Below are 17,199 nucleotides of genomic sequence, written 5' to 3'. Positions count from 1 at the left end.
TGTACGGCAATTTTCAGGGATGAGATTTTCATTTTTATTTATTTAATTAATTAATTAATGGATAATTCAAAAATTGGTTTTTGGAATTTTGTCATTAATAGAATAATTAATTAATTAAAAAGTAAATTGTAAAATGGTTATAGATTTATTTTTTAAAATTTGAATATTTTCTTTTAAATATGACTAATCAGAAAAATATTAAGATATATGTGAGACAACTCTGAACATTCGCTCTGTGAAAAATAGAACGATAGTTTTCTCTCCCTGAAAATAAAGAACCAATTCTCAGGCTTATTATCTTGATCTCATGTGTTGAGTACATCAAGTAGAATCACAAATAAACTATCCTTCATTCTCTAAGTGCCCACACATTTCTTGAGGTGTAGAGAACGCTTTGGAAGATCTTGGTGTGAGTACGTGGGAGCGGCTTGGATAGGAAGATCGTTCTAAATACGAAAAGAAAGCAATGATACTTGATAGGCTTCAAGAGGTATGAATTCTATCCTTATCTTGTTTATGATTAATGTATGTATATTAATGGATCCGCATATTTAAAGGTAGTTTAAATATGTTACAAAATTTTTGTTGTACACTGGGCCAACCACACCACCATTCCGCTGCGTATTAGGAAACTCGTTCCTAACAGTAGACTTGTGCTGGCGAAATTCGTTTCCACCTAAGTGATGAGGGAATGGCAGTGGTCATCCTCCTAGTTGAGCAACAGTGACTAGGGTGTCTTACCACTTCACCACTTGTTTTAACACGTCATCAGCTTTGCGAGTCGCCACGTGGCAATGTCTAAATTTGGGTATAACATTTTCCCCCCAAGTCAGGCTCCGTGCTGGCGTGAGGCTGACCTAAATCAACGAGGGGCGGTCCACTCGCTCTTGCCCGTTACTTTGTCATTTATGAGTTCTTTCTTAAACTCTTTGCCCTAGAGCATTGTTGATATGTCATAGTGCTTGAAGTGGAGTAGGTGTCCTTGTTTCTTCGAGCGATGGCTTGTCTCGGTTCTGCCCATTTGCACTGAATTTGTAGACATTTGGATTCTTAGTGCAGCATAGGCTCGTGCTAGTTTTTCATGTCATTAAGGCAATATTATCCTTGGCTAGGTGTTATTAGGGAATCTCCTTCTCAGCAGCCTTTCGTTGTAGCGAGCCACGAGGCAACTGTTGAGATGGAGATTTAGTGTCTACTTTGGGATAATTGGCGATATGAGGTCCATCCACTGGCTGTGGCGAGCTCGAGAATTGTCCTTTCTTGAAATTTTTTATCCTTTCATTTTTTGGAAATTGCCTTAGGTGTCGTATTTTTCTTTTTCTGGCAAATATTAGAGGGTCTCGCCTTTTGGGTCTTTACATTAGCGGTGGCAGGGAGCCACCTAGGTGCACCTCCTTAATAAATTGGCGAAGGGTAGCCCCTTTGTCCTCACTCATACCACGAATTGGCACATAAAAAAAGGGGTGTTTCGCGTTCTCCTCCCTCCTTTTCTCGTGTGGTCTTTGCTAACTGAAGAGGGGATCTTCGAAACTTCAAATGTGCATTTGAGGAGACCCTTAGACCATCCATTTCATGTGGTGCCTTAGGAGTGACGGGGCTCTCGCCTTCCTTCTTCTCTCGTGGTGCCGTCGTCGAGCCCATCCCATCAGCTTCAAACGGCTAGCGAGTTGATTCCCCAAGTATCTCCTTTGTATTGGTAAGATCTTCACCTCCTTTCTTATGCCCATCAAGTTCATTTTGTATGATTTTTTCTTGAATCCCATTGAATGCATAAGCCCTAGATTTTCCTTTGGCATTCTCCTCATTTATTGTTGGACCCATAAAATTGGGGTTAGAATTCGTTGGCTAGGTGGATTTGGGATTACTATTGCCAAAATTGCATGTTGGGTCACCTAGATCCTGTTGGTATTAAAAGAGCAAATCAAATATATGTAGTAGAGAATGGGTCATTTTTAATAATTATTAATACCAGCCAAGATCATACACACACACACACACATATATATATATATATATATTAATTCACATACAACCATATTAGAGATTACATCTTGTAGCTATCAAATGTCCTCAAATCTTTTTGTATAAAATCAACGATCTTCTTATCCAAGTTCTAAAGACTCACACCATGATTTTCCAAACCAATTCTCAAACGCACAAGGACATGTGTGGGCACGTAGGATTCAAAATGTTGATTTATGACTCTCTAGATGTACTCAACACATGAGATCTATAATGGTTTAATAGAAAGAAGAGGAATTGAATAGTTTTTCAGGTTTAGGAAAAACTATCGCTTATGTTTCTGAGAGAGAGTATGTGTCTAACAATAATTTTTTTTCCAGGTTTATAAAGATAATTAAGTAATTTAATTAATCTTTATTTTTATTAAAATAAAACTGATTAGTTATAACCTATTTAATTATTTAATTTAAATCATATTTAAAAAAGAATAATTAAATAAACAAATAATTTGAAATTTAAAAGTCAAATCCCAAGGATAAGAAATATCCATATGTGACGCCACTCAATGTGCAGTACAGTGAGTGGCGTGAGCCACATTTGAGTTTTCCCTAATTTTCTCATTTATTTATTTAATTAATATTTAAGACAATATATTTATCCCAAAATAAATATCAGTTAATTCAAAATTAACTTTATCTTAAAATATCAGTTTTAAATAAATAAATAAATATCTTATTCTAAATAAGATAATTATTAATATCTCTTTTGTTTAACGCCCAAAATGTGACAACCACTAAGCGGTGGTTGTAGTATAATCGGGCGGTCGATCCACAAGGAGGTAACCTAAAATCAAAAGGTTAGTAGAAAATAACACAAAAGTTAGTAACAAGAAGTAAATAAAATTGTAAATGGAAAGAGGTTTGAGATTTTGGTGTTGTATTTTTGATAAAGTGATGAAATGAGATAAGTGAAATAAAGGTAAGATGTAATCAAGAGTTTGAGAAAATGAAAGGTTTCAAGAATCATCCATATGCTAGTTTAGTTACTTGGTTACTTGATTTACAAAAAATACACAAGTAAATAGTTCACATCCCAACATTTACTTGGAAAATCTAACATTAAAGTCCATAGTCTTTTCTAACAAAAGTTCATTTGAGTTATAAAGTTCTTTACTTTAAAAGCACAATATTAATCTTATAAAAAATCTAAAAATGACAAAATACCCAAGGGCAATAATGCAATAGAAGATTAGACATAAAATTATGTATCAATATTACTTTTACTAATTAGAAGCACATAGAAAGAGCATGACTAATCCTATATACTATTAGCATAAGTAAATAAAGATAACAAAATAAAGATAGAGATGAAAGAACATAAATAACTCAAATATATTACATTAAGAACATAGTAAATCAAAGTAGCAAAATAACATCACTTGCATATGGAATCATCCCTAACCTTCCTAGGAAGATTAGGCCATTATGCTCATGATTCTCACAAAATTCTAAGAAGAAAATATGAGTAGAAAGTGAGTGGAAATTTTGCTATAGTTTCTCTACTCTAAAAATTACCTACCAAATGTGAAGAAAGTGTTCCTATTTATAGATGGGGAAAAGGACTAAAAAGAAATTAAACAACAAAATGGGGTTTACAAAATAAATCTGAAATATTAATAATAAAATATGATTTTGAAAAATCAAATCTTATTATTAATATTACCCTAGCTATTTTTGTATATAGTCAAAATGCTCTTTTTCTAAAATACCACAAAAACATAATCTATAAAGCTCAAAATAGCAATTTACAAAGCCCAATACCCACAAAACATGGTTGGTGACACAAGAGGGTTTTGACCCATTTTCAACCAATGAGAGTGCCACGTAGGCAGCCTTGGCTGAAGAAAATGCCTTGGGCCTTGACTGGGTCGTTGGGTGCCTTGGGCCTTTGGAGGGAATTGATGCATTGGGGAGAATTGATGTCTTGGGCTTGTTGGGCCAATGGATGAAGAGAAATATGCATATATGCATATATGTGGGCTGATGGTCACGTCGTGGAATGGCTGAAGGAAGGAGCTGAAAGCTGAAGGAGTTGAGGTGAAGAAGCTGCCTGGGACGCGTGGCAGGCGTGGAGCGCGCCAGGTGGCGTGCAGAGGTGATGGGAGCTTCAGCGTGGGCTGCGGATTGGGCTGGAGTCTTGGGCCGAATGCTTTCAAAAATACCACTTCCTTCATTTTCTTTTTCAGTTTTAACAATTTCTCTATTCTCCATTTTTATTAGTGTCCAAATGCAATTTATTTCCTGAAAATTAAACATAAATTAAATTAAAATTAATATTTTCAATTATAAAATATATTACAATATATTCATGAAAATATTAATTAAAACTTAATTTATTTTATACTTTAAAACTAATAAATTTGCATTTTTGAGCACTAATCATCTTTATATATTAATCCAAACAATATTAATATTTATTTTAACCTATAGTTTTTTCAAAATAAAAACTATATAGTTAAATAATTAATTAATTCATAATTAATCAATTGTCTATCACTATCACATAATTATTTCATTGCCCTGGAAAATTAATTCATTTGCAATTAAGTCATTCTCTTTACAAGTATTTCTTTATGACATCCTTACCTCTGATAGTATAAGACATAGGTGATATGGGAACCATGGACCTATAATACAAAGCTCCAATAAACCAGATCATTAATCAAATTCTTTAATCCAATAATCTTATTTATTAATTCCATTACTCCACTATAAATATGGAATTGCACTCTAAGTATTTATAGAATTATATTTACATGGTTTTCTCTTGTAGTCCATTGATATAATCAATAAATATAGTTTTGTCCTCCATTTATTAGTTCATTAATTAGAGCTGGTCAAGATTACCGTTTTACCCTTCTAATTACCTCTTGATCCTTAAGTACCATGATGCGTGTCGTATTGCGTATCAAATTTAACAAATATTTTATTTACTCTAAAACCAATTATTTAGTATAACGGCAAATAGAGGTCGAACCCAAGGGAACTATATTCAGTTTATTATTCACAAAAGCTTAACAAAGTTAAATTGGAAAGGGGGGTTTTGGAAAGTAAAAGTAAAAGCAAGAATTAAGAAAACAATTAATAGCAAGAAGAGATTAACAACGATTTTAAAGACAGTTAAGAATTATTCTCCACCTCAGACAGTCATGCATGAATATCAATAATGAATATTATTCCGATTCCCAATTAAACTATTAACCCTGCAGATAACGCTTAAGCAGTCAATTATCCCAATCTCCCTATCATAATCAATTACGGCTAAGCGCTCAATAATTAATTCTTTTTACCAAATAACAAACCTATTAAGCATACAATTCATTTAATTTAGTAAAAGCATTAACAACAGTGGAGATAGGTTAATCTAGGCAATAAATCAATGAAGCATTTAATTCATTTAACCTAGGTTCTATTCTTCATCACAATCAACAACACTTTTGACCACATCATTGATTGCAATTTATCACAAATACTTAGAACCCTAAACTATTAGGTGAATAGAAATTCTAAGATGATAATGAAATAATGTAAACCCTAATTAGTTGTACACCCTAATAAGGAATCACAAAATTCATACAATAGGCATAGAAAAATAGAATCAATTTAATATTAGGGAAATCAAGAAATAATATTCACATCTGAATTCAAACAATCATGTCTGGGTTTTGAATAACCTCTAACCTAAAAGAAACTTAGCCAACAATCATGATGAAAAACATAACCAGAATCAAAGAATAGAAGAGTTTAGAGAAGAAGAAAACTATTGAAAAAGTTGAATGCGATCCTCCTTCTTCTCCTCCGCTCTCTCTGTGTTTCTCTCTCTAAAATCGTGTATCTAAAACTTAATTCACGAATATGACCTAATCCCCCTTTTATTTCCCGTCCAAAAATTAAGAAAAATCGAATTTGAATTTGAATTTTAACGCGTGCCGCGGCAGCCATATTTCCTTGCCGCGGCACGAGGCTTCAGATATGCGATATAGGCTTTACGTGCCGCGGTATGCAACTTTCCTTGCCGCGGCACGAGACTCTCTGTTTCTCTTGTAGCGGCAGGGACTTTTCCCTGTAGCGGCAAGGACCTGTCTGACTTCTCGTACTTTTGTTCTTTTCTCGATTTTTCTTTACTTTAACACTTTACTCCAATGGTTAGAATCCTACAAAATCATCATTCAACCAAAAATCATCAAAAATATACAATTATCCTTAAAAATAATGATTTAGATTAAATGAAACAAATTAACAAAACGATTCTAACTATCCCCAAACACACTACTTATGAACACAAAATCTGATAAGTAGAAAGGTAAACTTTATACAAAAATATACTTATCAAATTCCCCCACACTTGAACTTTGCTAGTCCCTTAGCAAACCCACTAGACTCTAAACAAAACTAAAAACTAACACAAAGGCAGTCTCACTGAATACGATGATTGTCTCAGAGAATTACACTAAAATATTATGCTATAGTGACTTTGAATTTCATAACCATCAGATTTTCAACTCCTAAATTGATGAACCACTTGAAATTTGTCTTAAACCACGAATTATAACAGTCATACTTACCAGCTCACTTGAATCAAGATGAATTTATACATGTCGTTTTATTCATATATATATATATATATATTTTAAAGCAAACTAGCCCCTCATCAGAAAATGAGTATATATATATAAAAAGGACAACCACTCCATAGACAATAACCAATTACTCTCCACTAATATAAACACACAGAATCAAGAATCAAAAGGTCTTTATCAGCTTATAATGTATGGCTAAGGTACAGGGTAGATGAGAATGATACATTTTAGGCTCATATTGCACCATAGCATACCTAATACATATACTTTTCTATTTCTACTTTGGATCTTCTTCAACAATTCCCTCATAAATTTCATACATTGTTGATCTCTCTAAATTCCCCCACACTTATTTTCATGCAAGAAAGAAAAATTTCTTTTCTTTTTCTCTTTTTGCTTTTAACATATTTCTTGGGGATAAATATGAGATCTTTACACTTATAACCACATCATAAACAGAAACTCTTACAATACTTCTCTTTTTTTTTTCTTTCTTTCTTCTCTTTTTTTTTCATATAACCTCTCATCCCATAGTAGAAATTTAACTAGCTAAGCCATGGTGCAATGGGTTATCAACACAGATAAAGAAAAAGAAAGAAGTTTAGGGTTAAGTAATGAGTTTTCATCGAAAAAATATATGGTCAATAAGGCCCAAAACAGGGAACTAAGGATACATTATTGATAAGGTAGGCTTGAAAGGCTCAAACGATCCAAAGAAATTGCCTTTATCATTTTCCTAATTTTGTGCACTTATGATTTCGCCTCAAGCAATTTACTAGTGTGTTCTAGAGTGGCGGGGGCTAAGTTGAATATATCTATATTTCTTTCTTTTCTTTTTTTTTCGACATGCATAAACTATTTCTAAAACAAGTAAGTAACAAATCTAACTGTAATAAATCGCTATTTAAATCACAAATTCAAGTAGTCATCAAAACAGGAGTCAATCACACGAATCATAATCTATCCATCATCTTCTAGCATTCAAGTTTAGTGTCACTCATAAACTCATCATCGACCATTGCATTCAATAAGACCAGCCCAAGACACAAGACAAAACAACACACACACAAACACTTATAAACAAAGACAATTAACCAGACAAACAATTTGTTACCCGTCCCCCACACTTAAATTGAACATTGTCCTCAATGGAGATAAGTACAAATTGAGACAAGAACAGTAAATAAAAGAAAAATAAGAAAAGAAAATAAAAGAAAAATAAGAAAATACGAAAAAAGAAAACTCCCTCATCAGTTGCGACTAAAAGTGTCATCCTCATCATAGTTGAACTCCTCTGTGCCAGCTGCTTCATCAGCATCTCCATATTCCTGAGTGTTACTCGGCTGTACTGGAACAGCTGGAGGATAAGGTGGCAACCAATTTGGGGCCGGTGGGAATGCAGACATATCCGCCCCTAAATAGGTTTGCTGCATCCTGAAGCATAGGTCTTGATAAGCAGCAATCTCCATCATCCGTTGGTTGTGGGCCACCATTTCATCATGATATGCTCGCATGTCAATGCGAGCTCGGTAAAGTTCCGTCTCCATGGCGGCAACCCGATCAGTAAGTGACCTGGATCGGCCTGTGTGAGGCTGCACAGGTACATTGGGAACATTATCGGGTTGTGCGGATGATGTGGCGGTGGGCTTGTCAAATCTCTGAATAGTATTTCTGTCAATAATGTGCATTGGGTTTAAGACCTCTTCATTATCATTCCAGCGCACACCGGCTTTCTTGCATAGGTCTGTGATTAATGAAGGATGGTAGAACCCGTACTGTGTGCTAGCCATACTCTTCAGAATAGAGGCGTGAATGATCTTGCCAACGTCAATAGACTTGTTGGTGACAATGGCATATAACAAGTTCCCATACGACACGTCCACTGTCCCAAAGTGTTTTGTGGGGAACAATTTTGCCCCAACAAAACGGTGCCACGCCTTGAGTTCATAGTCCATATACTTGGACTCCAGTTTGTGTGACAAGGCATTCTCTGTCGTCCTCCACCGCGCCCCGCTAATGCCAATGGCTTGGATAATGGCATTAGGATCCAGATTTGATTCAGAAGCATTAAATTCGTCATTGGGAATGTCTGGCAAGCCATAGTAACGGTTAATGGCAGAGGCAGAATAGGTAACAGGAACACCCCTAACCATTACCTGTAAATTCTTGCGGTCGATTGCATTAGCATAGAACTCACGAACAATCGAAACAACCGCGGGCTGTGGTTGGGCACACAGTCGTTGCCAACCCCTCTGCTCGATGATACTCATCAACCTCGGATAAGGGTGATGCATGTCTAGATCGAAGCCCCTCTCAGCCACCCAAGCTTTCTTCTTATCCATTGCCTCTTTATAACTTTCGAAAGCTTCTTTGGAGGTGAATTTCTTGTTATCATATTTGACTTTGGCTGTGTTCGACGGCCCTGCTTCGATTCTTGATCGCTTGCTTGACATTGTAGCACGGGCAATAATTGATGATTGATGTCTTCAGAAGTGATTATAAGTAATAACGTATGGTACCGCACAAAGTAGATGATGTAACACTCTCAAATCTGGCTATTCAACTCAATGTGACATTTCATCGAACATATAGAGTGCACCATGTAAAACTCAGAGATCACAAGATTATGGCTTGATCAATTACCCCCAATATGTAGATACACTCAATATACAAACATTGTCACCACAGAAATCAAAATCAAAGAAGGAGATCCAACAAAACCCATCCACTCTAATAATGGGTTTGAATGATGCCAAGTCTCAAACAAAGAGGGGGCAAATGAGAATATTACCTTGAATCCAGTTAAAAAGTGTGATAATGTGCTTGATTACTCCTTGATCCCTTGCAAAGACTTCCAAATGAGGATGAATTGAAAAGAAGAAAAATGGGTGGCAAATGATGTGGTTTTAAGGAATGGGTATGGGTATAATGAAGGATGGGTAGATGGGTATGATGAATGAGGATGGTGAGGGAGAATGGGAAAATGATGAGGGTATTTAGGATTGAAAATGGTGTTTAGGGCTTAAGAGAAGAAGAAGAAGAATGGAGAAAGGGAGAATCGGTTTGTATTTAGGAGAAGGGTGAATGAATGGTGAAAAGGGAAAGAAAATAGGCATTTAGGCAGTTACTGGGCTCGTGCCGCGGCAGGGGGTTTTACGTGCCGCGGCACATAAGGCTCGGATTTGGGGGTTCTGCACGTGCCGCGGCAAGCACTTTTCTGTGCCGCGGCAGACTGCTCTCGGCCTGTGGCTGTGCATAGAGTGCCCCGGCAGGCAATTTTCTGTGCCGCGACACAGTGGTCTCGGGTTCGGGCCTTCGTATCGTGCCGCGGCAAGGCTTTTATGTGCCGCGGCATGGTGCCTTTTTCTGCATTTTCTTACTTATTATTATTATTATTATTATTTTATTTTATTTTATTTTTTTCACGTTTTTCACGGTTTAAAGAGAGAATCAGAGTACAAAAAAAATTGAAAAAACTAAATGTTCAACTTAAAAAAATAAAAATAAAAATAAAAATAACTAAAACTGAAAACAATAAAGATGGCTACGTTTAACGTCGCTAGCTCGACTCAGAACTTCAATCTTCATCAACATAAACTGGGTCTTCAAGGTGCATCACATGAACTTGCTCCTCCTTGGCCATTGACTCATAATAAGGCTTCAGTCTCTGGCCATTCACCTTGAAAGACTTCCCCGTGCTTGGGCTTACAACTTCGACCGCTCCATAAGGAAAAACCTTAGTAACAATGAACGGACCTAACCAGCGAGACTTCAACTTCCCAGGAAAGAGTTTAAGGCGAGAGTGATACATAAGAACTTTCTGACCTTCCACAATGCTCTTCCGAAGAATATGTTTGTCATGAAAAGCTTTGGTTTTCTCCTTATAGATTTTTGAACTCTCGTATGCTTCATTGCGTATTTCTTCTAACTCATGCAATTGAAGCATTCTTTGTTGTCCTACAGCAACCGTGTCCATGTTACACTTCTTTACAGCCCACCACGCCTTATGCTCTAGCTCCACCGGTAGGTGGCAAGGTTTACCATACACCAATCGATAAGGTGACATACCGATAGGTGTTTTATATGCCGTTCGATACGCCCACAAGGAATCATCAAGCCTTGTACTCCAATCTTTCCGATTTACATTTACAGTTTTCTCAAGGATCAATTTGATTTCACGATTAGAGACCTCCGCTTGCCCGTTGGCTTGTGGATGATAAGCAACTGTTACCTTGTGAGTTACACTATAGCGTCGAAACAATGCTTCTATACTCTTGTTACAAAAATGAGTGCCTCGATCACTAAGTATAGCCTTAGGTGTACCAAAACGCACAAAAATGTTGGAGCGAATGAAATCCACTACTGTTTTGGAATTGTCCGTTCTAGTTGCAATCGCTTCCACCCATTTAGACACGTAGTCTACCGCCAATAAAATATATTCATAGCCGAAAGAGGATGGGAATGGTCCCATGAAATCCATACCCCAAACATCAAAGATCTCAACTCGTTATGTTACCAACTCGTTGACAACGATCACATGCCTTACAATAAGCATAAGCATCTTTGAAAATTGTGGGCCAATAGAAACCGCTGTCAAATATCTTACGAGCTGTCCTCTTAGGTCCAAAGTGTCCACCACAAGCATAAGCATGACAAAAAGCAAGGATGGAACGAAATTCAGATTCCGGTACACACCTACGAATGATTTGATCAGTACAATGCTTCCAAAGATAAGGTTCATCCCATATATAGTGGCGAGCATCATGCTTAATCTTGTTCCGTTGTGCTTGTGTGAGATCACTTGGTAACTCCTTTGAAGCAAGGTAGTTTACAATGTCGGCATACCAAGGAATAACTTCTTGCATGGCAAGGAGTTGCTCATCTGGAAACCGCTCATGCAATGGTAAGAACTCCTCCTCCCGAATCAACCGACTCAAGTGATCAGCCACTAGATTTTCCGAGCCGGTTTTATCTTTTATCTCCAAGTCAAACTCTTGTAACAATAAAATCCACCGAATAAGTCTTGGTTTTGCCTCCTTCTTTGCTAGCAGATATTTAAGAGTAGCATGGTCGGTGTATATGATTACTTTCGTCCCAATCAAATAAGAACGAAACTTCTCCAAAGCAAAGATAACCGCCAATAGTTCCTTCTCAGTGGTAGAGTAATTTAACTGTGCATCATTTAGAGTTCTAGAAGCATAGTAAATCACATGAGGAAGCTTACCAACCCGCTGCCCTAGGACTGCACCCACTGCATAATCACTAGCGTCACACATAAGCTCAAAAGGCAACTCCCAATTCGGTGGCTGGATAATAGGAGCTGTAGTCAAAGATTCTTTCAATATATTAAAGGCCAGTAGACATTTCTCATCAAACTCGAACTTAACATCTTTTTGGAGGAGCTTGCACAGTGGTGTAGAGATTTTAGAGAAGTCCTTTATAAATCTTCGATAGAAACCCGCATGACCAAGAAACGACCGTATTTCCTTGACACTAGATGGAGGTGGTAAAGACCGAATGAGATCAACTTTGGCCTTGTCCACTTCAATTCCTTTTTCCGAGATAACATGTCCCAAAACAATCCCCTGCTGTACCATAAAATGGCATTTCTCCCAATTCAAAACTAGATTGGTCTCAATGCAGCGTTTGAGAACCAAAGTAAGATTATGCAGGCATTTATCAAATGAATCGCCATATACACTGAAATCATCCATGAATACCTCAATAATGCTCTCAATGTAATCTGAAAAGATACTAACCATACATCTCTGAAATGTAGCAGGAGCGTTGCATAAACCGAATGGCATTCTCCGAAAAGCAAATGTGCCAAAGGGACATGTGAAGGTCGTCTTCTCCTGGTCTTCTGGGGCTATGACAATCTGATTATACCCCGAATAACCATCTAAGAAACAGTAATAGGGGTGGCCAGCCAATCTTTCGAGCATCTAATCAATGACTGGTAGGGGGAAGTGATCCTTCCGAGTTGTCGAATTTAGCTTGCGGTAATCAATACACACCCGCCACCCTGTTTGAACTCGAGTTGGGACCAACTCATTCTCATTATTCTTCACCACAGTAATGCCAGACTTCTTGGGTACCACTTGAACTGGACTCACCCATTTACTGTCAGAGATTGGGTAAATCATACCCACACTAAGGAGCTTCAGAATCTCCTTCTTCACAACTTCCATCATTGGTGGGTTTAATCTCCGTTGCGTCTCACGTGTTGGTTTAAACCCTTCTTCAAGTAAGATTCGGTGCATGCACATGGAAGGGCTAATCCCCTTAATATCCGCTATAGACCAACCAATGGCTGTTTTATACTCTCGGAGTACTCTCATTAATTTTTCTTCTTGACCTTGGTTAAGATTTCTTGCAATTATAACAGGAAGTGTCTCGTTCTTCCCCAAGTAAACATATTTGAGATGCTCCGGGAGAGGCTTCAATTCAAGTGTAGGAGCTTCAATAACTGATGGCTGCAATTTCTCATTAGAAATCGGCAAATTAAGAAATGCAACCTTCTTAAAAGTCTTGTCAAAACCACTGTTGAGTGTGGTTATGACATCCATGATCTCATGAGACAAATCTTCATCGGTCAACACAAGATGCTCTCTCAACACAACCTCCAAATCATCTTCACTATGCAAATCTAAAACTCGTTGAGAAAGACTATCCAACACATCAAGAGAGTAAACAGCATGTACATCACTTGGATACCTCATAGCCTCAAAAATATTAAATCGAATGGTCTCCCCATCAAATTCCATGGTCAACGTACCGTCATGCACATCAATCTTAGTTCTTGCAGTCTTCATGAATGGTCTCCCCAACAAAATTGGAGTGGAGCATGGAATAGATTCATCTTCCATATCGAGAACATAAAAATCAGCCGGAAACACCAATTCATTTACTTGAACTAAAACATCTTCTATTACACCCCTGGGATAAGCATTCAACCTATCAGCAAGTTGAATAATCACCCCTGTTTCTTCAAGTGGACCGAGATTCAATGAAGCATAAATGGAGAATGGCATGACATTGATAGAGGCTCCCAAATCCAACATACACCGCTCAATTCTTTTATTCCCAATAGTGCAAGGGATAGTAAAAGTACCAGGATCCTTACACTTTGGTGGAAGCTTCTTTTGTAGAACTGCGGAAACATTCTCCCCCACACTAACTTTTTCATTACCCCTCAACTTACGCTTATTAGTGCACAACTCTTTCAGAAACTTGGCATAGCGCGGCACTTGTTTAATAGCGTCAAGAAGAGGAATATTCACTTCTACCTTTCAGAATGTATCAAGAATCTCCTTGTCAACCTCTTCCTTTTTAGTCTTTTTCAGTCTGCTTGGGAATGGAGGTGGAATGACAATAGTAGGCTTAGGGCTGAGTTGTGTAGGGGTGGTTGGCTTTGGAGGAACATCTTTATTAACTGAGCAATCAACTTGGGGTTTGGATGACAATTTACTGGGCATTGGAGGATTAGGTGGATCATATTGCGTCCCACTACGCAAAGTTACTGCACTAGCATTCTCTTTGGGATTCATCTCAGGTTGTGAAGGCAATTTATTTGATAGATGAGCCTCCAACCGGTTATATGATGCCGCTAATTGTCCCACCTAATTCTCCAAACTCTTGATGGAAGCTTGGGTGGTTTGCTGAAATTGAAGAGTATTTGTGGCAAGGGCATTGATTAAATCCTCAGTAGAAGGTTTAGCATTTGGTGGTGGAGCAGCCTGCGGTGGTTGTGATGGTCTAGGTACATAATTATTTTGAGACCTCTGTTGTGTAGTGAAACCAGGTGGTCTTGCTGCTGTTGGTTGTGGAGCTAGTTGTTGTTGATTCCCATATCGAAGGTTTGGATGATCACGCCAGCCAGGATTATAGGTTTGTGAAAATGGTTCATAATACATCTGACGTAATTGACCAGGAAAATTTCCTACAGCGTTAACACCCTCAGTTTCTCCCTCTACTAGAGTGGGGCACGTATCAGTAGGGTGCCCCACTACTTGACAGATTCCACATGGCCGCACCTGTTGCCCCAAAGCTAGTTGTTGTACCACTGAAGTCAGTTGAGCTATCTGTTGACCAAGTTGATTATCAACAGTAGTTTGCACCTCGTTAACCCTTCTTGAAGTTGACATATGCTCCTGGCGAATACCAAACTGTTGGGAATTAGCTGCCATATTAGAAATCAAGCTCTTGGCTGCTGCAGGAGTCTTGTCCACTAGTGCCCCTCCACTGGCTGCATCAATCATACTTCTGTCCAACGGCAGTAATCCCTCATAGAAATATTGAATCAATAGTTGCTCACTGATCTAATGGTGAGGACAACTAGCACACAACCGCTTAAAGCGCTCCCAGTAATCATAGAGTGATTCTCCCACAGCCTGCCTGATGCCACAAATTTCTTTCCTTATACTCCCCACTTTAGACGCTGGAAAATACCGCTCCAAGAACAAGGTCTTCATAGTGTTCCAGGTCTCCACAGTATCAGGGGGGAGATAATACAACCACTCCTTTGCTGAATCCTTTAGAGAGAAAGGAAAAGCTCGGAGTTTTATCTGTTCTTCTGTCACTGAGGCTGGCTTCATACTGGAGCATACAATATGGAACTCCTTGAGATGATTATTCGGATCCTCACCAGGCAGCCCATGGAACGATGGCAATAGATGAATGAGGCCCGACTTAAGCTCAAAATTCACATCAAGAGGAGCATATTGAATGCATAGCGGTTGTTGATCAATATCTGGCGCAGCCAACTCTTTCAACGTCCTATTTTGTGCCATATCTCTGTAAGATGTAATAGAATCGTCTGAATCTGAGTCGTGAGATGGTAAGGGCACTTTCACAGGATCCACTTGATGAGCAAGACGTTGAAAGAGTGGATTATCAGTAATAGTCCGCGAAGTCCGAGAAGAAGATGAAGTAGCAAGATACTGTTTGATTGCCTCCAACCTGTTCTGAGTGTCTTCGCCAGACATATAACTCTGTGATGCCAAGAGAAATCAAGTTAGTAAGCGTAAACCAATATGAATAATAAAAAGAATTAAATAGTTCCCCGGCAACGGCGCCAAAAATTTGATGCGTGTCGTATTGCGTATCAAATTTAACAAATATTTTATTTACTCTAAAACCAATTATTTAGTATAACGGCAAATAGAGGTCGAACCCAAGGGAACTATATTCAGTTTATTATTCACAAAAGCTTAACAAAGTTAAATTGGAAAGGGGGGTTTTGGAAAGTAAAAGTAAAAGCAAGAATTAAGAAAATAATTAATAGCAAGAAGAGATTAACAACGATTTTAAAGACAGTTAAGAATTATTCTCCACCTCAGACAGTCATGCATGAATATCAATAATGAATATTATTCCGATTCCCAATTAAACTATTAACCCTGCAGATAACGCTTAAGCAGTCAATTATCCCAATCTCCCTATCATAATCAATTACGGCTAAGCGCTCAATAATTAATTCTTTTTACCAAATAACAAACCTATTAAGCATACAATTCATTTAATTTAGTAAAAGCATTAACAACAGTGGAAATAGGTTAATCTAGGCAATAAATCAATGAAGCATTTAATTCATTTAACCTAGGTTCTATTCTTCATCACAATCAACAACACTTTTGACCACATCATTGATTGCAATTTATCACAAATACTTAGAACCCTAAACTATTAGGTGAATAGAAATTCTAAGATGATAATGAAATAATGTAAACCCTAATTAGTTGTACACCCTAATAAGGAATCACAAAATTCATACAATAGGCATAGAAAAATAGAATCAATTTAATATTAGGGAAATCAAGAAATAATATTCACATCTGAATTCAAACAATCATGTCTGGGTTTTGAATAACCCCTAACCTAAAAGAAACTTAGCCAACAATCATGATGAAAAACATAACCAGAATCAAAGAATAGAAGAGTTTAGAGAAGAAGAAAACTATTGAAAAAGTTGAATGCGATCCTCCTTCTTCTCCTCCGCTCTCTCTGTGTTTCTCTCTCCAAAATCGTGTATCTAAAACTTAATTCACGAATATGACCTAATCCCCCTTTTATTTCCCGTCCAAAAATTAAGAAAAATCGAATTTGAATTTGAATTTTAACGCGTGCCGCGGCAGCCATATTTCCTTGCCGCGGCACGAGGCTTCAGATATGCGATATAGGCTTTTCGTGTCGCGGTATGCAACTTTCCTTGCCGCGGCACGAGACTCTCTGTTTCTCTTGTAGCGGCAGGGACTTTTCCCTGTAGCGGCAAGGACCTGTCTGACTTTCCTCGTAGCGGCAGGGACTTTTCCCTGTAGCGGCAAGGACCTGTCTGACTTCTCGTACTTTTGTTCTTTTCTCGATTTTTCTTTACTTTAACACTTTACTCCAATGGTTAGAATCCTACAAAATCATCATTCAACCAAAAATCATCAAAAATATACAATTATCCTTAAAAATAATGATTTAGATTAAATGAAACAAATTAACAAAACGATTCTAACTATCCCCAAACACACTACTTATGAACACAAAATCTGATAAGTAGAAAGGTAAACTTTATACAAAAATATACTTATCATACCACTAATTCACTA

The sequence above is a fragment of the Humulus lupulus genome, chromosome X (assembly GCF_963169125.1).
Source record: "Humulus lupulus chromosome X, drHumLupu1.1, whole genome shotgun sequence".
Classification (NCBI taxonomy): domain Eukaryota; kingdom Viridiplantae; phylum Streptophyta; class Magnoliopsida; order Rosales; family Cannabaceae; genus Humulus; species Humulus lupulus.
Note: the sequence above shows the minus strand (reverse complement) of the source record.